Source organism: Mustela lutreola, chromosome 6 (genome assembly GCF_030435805.1).
Source record: "Mustela lutreola isolate mMusLut2 chromosome 6, mMusLut2.pri, whole genome shotgun sequence".
Lineage (NCBI taxonomy): Eukaryota > Metazoa > Chordata > Mammalia > Carnivora > Mustelidae > Mustela > Mustela lutreola.
The window spans coordinates 31187979-31194578 of record NC_081295.1 but is presented as its reverse complement, the minus strand read 5'-3'; positions in this window follow the sequence as shown (position 1 = coordinate 31194578).

Here is a 6600-nt window from a genome sequence, read left to right as displayed (position 1 = left end):
AAAGAAATGGGATACATTTAAAAAAGAGCTCAGTAAAGGACAATGTGGGAAGGAAAAAGTATTACAGCAAGGGGAGTACCACATACAAAGTATATTTATGGCACAGGAAAAGTGTGCTAAAAAACAAATAAACAAAATGAAATAGATCTGGAAAATTATTTGCTTGACAAAGACACTTAGAAGTGTCATCTAAGTCTTGTTTCTGGTAATGGTAAATTGGGTAACTCAGATTAACCCTCCCACTGACAACAATATAGTATGCTGGACAAAAGTTTATATGTATATGTATGAATATGTGTATGTGTGTGTATACAGCAGTTTAAAAATGTTCAAGATCTGACCAGTGTTGGATGAGATCCTGTAACTGGGAGGTAAGCAGAATATTAAAGCACCAAGGCTGTCTTTATCCAGAAGGCACATATTGTTGCCACAGCTGTTTGAGCTCTGGTTCCATGTTTGTCATCGTGTCCAGGGAGAGGTCAAGGCCCACAGCTTACAGAGGTGGGAGATTTTGCAGGAGGATGCTTCTTCTGAGCTGGAGCCCCAGATGTTACATCCTCAGGTATGGATGAACTGGATTTAGGTTATTCTCTCCTACCTCTGCCACCACTGGGAACTGCTCAGATGGTTGCCTTGCTATCTTTGCAATGGAGGAGAAAATGGACCTCTGGGGTTGTGGCTTCCAGAGACCTTTCGTTAGGAGGGTCCAGAAGAATCCTCTCTCAGATTTGTACTCTGAGTGCTCGAATTAGCCCAGGGACTCTCAGGACTTGAATTTAGCCGGATATGGTCCAGGAGTATGAGGCCCCTAGTACTGGGCAGATGCAAATGCAAATTCTTTTTGAAGGGGAAAGCAGTTATCCCAAGGCCCCAGGGAACTCTCAAAATATTTTTTGAGGTTAATGGCCAGCAAGCAGTCAAAGATACAAGCATATATACTGCTTGAAGTGGATTAGACTTAAAAGTAAGACCCTAAATTGTAAAACTACAAGAAGAAAATGCAGGGAAAAAGCACCTCAACACTGGTCTTGACAACAAGTTTTTTGGAAATGATACCAGAAGTGCAAGGAACAAGAGTAAAAATAAGTAAATGAGACTATATCAAACTAACAAGCTTCTGAGCAACAAAAGAAACTATCAGCAAAATGAAAAGGCAACATATGGAATGGCAGAAAATATTTGCAAACTTTTCATCTGATAAGCAGTTTTTATAAAAAAAAAAATAAAGAACTCATACAACCCAGTAGTAAGATACAGATAGTACAATTAAAAAATGGACAAAGGATTTGAATAGACACCTTTCCAAAGAAGACACCTGAATGGCCAATAAACACATGAAAAGATGCTCAACATCACTAATCATCAGGGAAATGTAAATTAAAACCACAATGAGATCACCTCACACTTGTTAAAATGGCTAAAAGAAAAAAAGACAAGAAATAACAAGTGTTGGTGAGGATGTGGAGGAAAGGGAATTTTTTTGCACTATTGGAAGAAATGTAAATTAGCACAGCCACTATTGGAAACAATATAGTTTCCTTACTAAATAAGAAAAAGAATTACCATAAGACCCAGCAATCACAATCCTGTGTATATATCTGAAGGAAAGGAAATCAGTATCTCAAAGAGATATCTGTATTCCCATGTTTATGGTATGATTATTTGCAATTGCCAAGATATGGAAACAACCTAATGGATGAATGAATAAAGAAAACACCAGAGACACACACACACACACACACACACACACAGAGAGGAATATTATTCAGCCATGAAAAAGAAGGAAATCCTGCTTTTTGTGACAACATGGATGGAATTTCAGAGCATTATGCTAAGTGAAATAAGTCAAACAGAGAAAGGCAAATACAATATGTTCTCATTTATATATGGAACTTAAAAAAGCTGAATTCATAGAAACAGAATGATGGCCAATGGTAGTAGAAAGAGGCAATGGGGAGTTGCTACTTAATGGGTATAGAGTTTTAGTTGTGCAAGATGAAAAAGTGCTAGAGATCTGCTATATTACATTGTGATTGTTCAATATTCAACACTACCATTCATTTAAAAACTTAAGAGGATTGGTACCTCAATAATAAAAAACATATGTGAAAGGACAAAATGGATATTTGAAAAATGGGGCAGAGTGACTATTACATTTTCTAGTTGGAATAATTCAGTCAGTGACCTATTGGTAAAACATTTTCACAAAAAATAAAAGGTAACATGGAAATTGGGAAAAAAGATATTATTAAGATAGCCAAAAATAGCATGGATGAATATCATGACTTAAAGTTAGGCAAAGACAACAATTCATACAGTATGATTCCATTTACACAGAATTTAGAAATATAGGCAAAACAAATCTGCATAATTAGAGATAGATATAATAGTGAAAATATAAAGAAAAGCAAAGGAGTGATAACTGGAAAAGTCAGATTGATGGGAGGGTTCTATGCACGGCTCTGCAGGTTATATTAACAGTAAAAAGAGATTTTAAAATGCAGTCTAATACCTAACCATACAGTTTCAAGGCAGTAATCTGAATCTTTGTTTTTCTTCTTTATTAATACTTATCTTATGCTTAATTTTCCTACCTTGCTTCTGTGCTGTTCCGTATTTCTTTCCTGTTATTTCAAACATTAAAAATCAGCTAATATAAATGTTAACTTTGATTGAGTTTCTGTTATGCTGAAATTTCATGTCAAAATATATGCAAAAATTTTGCAAAAAAGCCATTTTCAAGCAAAACAGTTATATATGACCGACTAGCTGAACTCATTAAATCATCTCATACAGAGAAACATATTCACAGTCAGGTACCTCATGTTGTTTTAAAAGCAAATGTGGCTATTTGAAAAAGCCAAGATGACTAATTTATTTCAGTCTTCATTCTGTTATTTAGATCATGAAAAACCAATCCTTAAGAAAGATTCTGGGGGATACACAAGAATCTAGTGTTTAATAGGTGGAAATGAACTTTTACAACAATTGTTTTTAAGCATTTCCACAAGTTTGATAAAGAAAATATGGATTATATATTCAAAATAATAGATTTGGGGAACATAAATGTATTTTATAGAAATGATTTAAATTTAAGATGTAGGTAAACATTTTCCTACATAATGAATTATGTATAGCATTATCTATTATCTCCCAAATCATTTATGTATTTAATTATCTCTTCTCCAAATATAACTTACAGGAATATGACTCCCCAAGTTTTAGCCAACAGTCATGCTAATAAATGTTTCTAAGACTAATGATCTCATGTCTAAGATTTGGGAGTATAATTGATATGAGTGTGTGTGTTTTTTTTTTTTAGCATTTAATAAAAAAAAATTGCAAAGTCAGAAGGCTCACCTGTGATCAACAGCTCTTGAGCTATTAAAATCTCAGCCCAAATCTTTTCAGCCTCACCTTTCCATCTCTCTTTACCTCTTCCTTTATTTATCCCAGTTCTCAAGTTCTCTGAGGAAGAAAGGAACATCAGAGAATGGGGAAAAAGTTATCTGTGAAAGAACACCATATGTAGAAAGAACCCTGAATGTAAACCATAACCTTTAATCTATAATCTTTGCTCATGTCATTAAAAACCTGACAAGGTGAAGAGCCCTGTTACTCTGGCAGTTAGTGTTTTTCTCCTGATGTGAATTAAAACCATTGTATAGCATTTCCTGTAAATGTTGGAATTCAGATTGCTGAATCTGTAAAAGTTCTATGCAATTAAAATTTTATGAGTCCTTCTGTCATATTTATAAAAAATTTCTTGCTTTACCAACTCACCTAATTTCAAATTTGAGAAATGCATCAATTGAATAATAAACCTATGTCAAGGAAAATAACCTTCTTGTCCATTACCTTGTCTTGTTACCTGTGACAGGCAGTGGCCTGCTTTCCCTCTAGTATATGAGCATGAGAAAAGCTTAACATGAAAAGCTGCTGGTCAACAATATTTGGTGTTTCACCAGCCTCAGCAAGTACCATATTCTTATCTTTCTTATCCTTATTTCTTATCCTTATACTGTATTCTTATCTAATCCTTATAGACACTGCTCACTAGTTAAATATACAGAAATGAAATATTAATTCACTGATTATTGTGGAATATTAGTTGTTGAAAAATTTTTAAGAATTATTTATTTAAATTATGTTCATATTTTAAATATTGTTAATATGTACTCAGAAGGTTTATTTTTAAAAAATCTTTTACAAAAAGAATCTGTGTAAAATCTCTCAATTCTTAGGTAAGAATCTCTCAATTCTTAGGTAAGAATTCATTATATCTAATGGCCATTTTCATCCAGGACAGTGCCTTCTAATTTTATCATGAAAACCAGTGCTTTCTCTGATTGACTTAGTTTGCTTAGCATTAAAATTCAAGCTCCAGCCACATCATTGCAAATGGAAAAATTTCACTCTTTTTTATGGTTGAGTAATAGTTCTTTGTGTGTGTGTGTGTGTGTGTACATACATACATACATACCACAACTTCTTTATCCATTCATCAGTTGAGAGACATTTGGGCTCTTTCCATACTTTGGCTATTGTTAGTAATGCTGCTATAAATATCAGGGTGCATTTCATTTATATGTGGAATTTAGGAAACAAAACAAATGATCATGGGGGAAGAAAAGAGAGGCAAACCAAGAAACAGACTCTTAACTAGAGAGGATGAACTGATGGTTACCAGAGGGAAGGTGGGTGGGGGTATCAATAAAACAGGTGATGGGATGAAGGCGTGCACTTGCTGTGATGAGTAACAGATGTTATACCCCAGTGTTGAATCACTAAAATGTACACCTGAATATAACATTACATTATATGTCAACCAACTGGAATTTAAATACAAACTAAAAAAAAAAATTAAAAAAAATGGAAAACCAGTACTTAAATAAGATTAACTTTGGGGCGCTTGGGTGGCTCATTTGGTTAACTGTCTGACTCTTGATTTTGGCTCAGGTCATGATCTCAAGGGCTAGCATGGAGCCTGCTTACGAATTTCTCTACATCTCTGTCAGTCCCTCCCCACCACCTTCACATGCTTGAGTTCTCTTTCTTTCTCTCTCAAGAAATAATAATAAAATTTTTTAAAAAGATTCACTTATAAATACTCCTTTGCAGAAAACTATCTCTGTTGCCACTGCCTGTCCTCATGTGGTACCTCGAGGGTAAATTCTTCCACCCAGGTATTAAGTGAAAGTACTTTCCCCTTGAAGCTTTTAGGTGGAAAACTCTTTCTCATTTATTAAATTGCAAGTTTTGACACTTATGTGGAATAAAACTCCAGAAATCTGGTCCTAACTAGTTGAAGACATCTTTTTGTAGGAAGATTTTCTTCTTAAAAAAATAAAAGGGGGAAATTTATGCTTGTGAGGTTGGTGTTGAGAGAAGACTGACAGTGTCAGTTTAATGTATTCTGATTCACATTGTTCATCTATGTACACTGACATCTTCATACATACACAATTTATTCATGATGACTAGGACAAGCAAAAGGAGGAATGGATAGAAAGGAAATTAGATTTTTTTTTTTAAGAAAAAGTGAGAGTGTTAAGTCTGAGAAGTGGTAGGAAAATGTACATGGCAAAGAAGAGCGTGACGCAGAGAATAAATCAACGGATGATGAACTCATGTACATTGCAGTGATATTTCACACAATTTCAACTATTTTAAAAAATGAATCCTAAAATAATAATCCTTGACAATTTTTCAATGAACATAATCATGTTGATGGGATTAAGTGAATCCGATGAACCAGCTTTATGGCAGTTTGTCTTGTCATTTCTTTCAGGTTAAATATCAGAAAAAAAAATTATATGGGAAAAAGTTCTGCTCCTACTAACTAGCTATATCAATAAGGATGTTTCAGTGGTCTTGAGGCACTAAATATAACACTTACATTTACCTACTATAGCCCTGACCCTCCTCGCATTACCTATAGGTCCAAGTTATATAGAATTGTTTTCCAAGTTATGGCCCACCTCATCAGGGTTCTTTATTTTTCACCTAATTCAATTATCTCCCTCCATTCTACTAAAACCTCTCTTTGGAGAATCTTTATTTTATTTTATTTTTTTTAAAGGTTTATTTATTTATTTTAGAGAGAGAGAGAGAGAGAGAGAAAGAGAGTGCAAATGGGGCATGGGGCAGAAGGGGAGGAGAGATAATCTTTGAGCAGTCTTCCTGCTAAGCAAGGAGGCTGTTGCAGAACTCAGTTCCATGATCTCAGATCCTGAGATCATGACCTGAACTGAAATCAAGAGTCAGATGCTTAATTGACTGAGCCCCCCGGGCATCTTGGAAAATCTCTATTTTAATTATCTCCAGGCATGCTCACTAATTTTTTAAAAAAATTTTATGATGTCTAATAGCAAAGAACAAGATCAACAAAATTTCCACCTCCTGGAATTTTTCTAATATATAAGGGTTTAAGGTTTATTAAAATTTACTGAATCCTGCCACTTGCAATCTGTAACTTTGTTTAAGTAATTTCTCTAAGTCTCAGTTCCCCCACTGGTAAAACAGTAATAATAATAGTATCTATCACAAAGTGTGGTTGTGATGATTAATGTGATCATATGAAAAAGTGTTGAGCATATT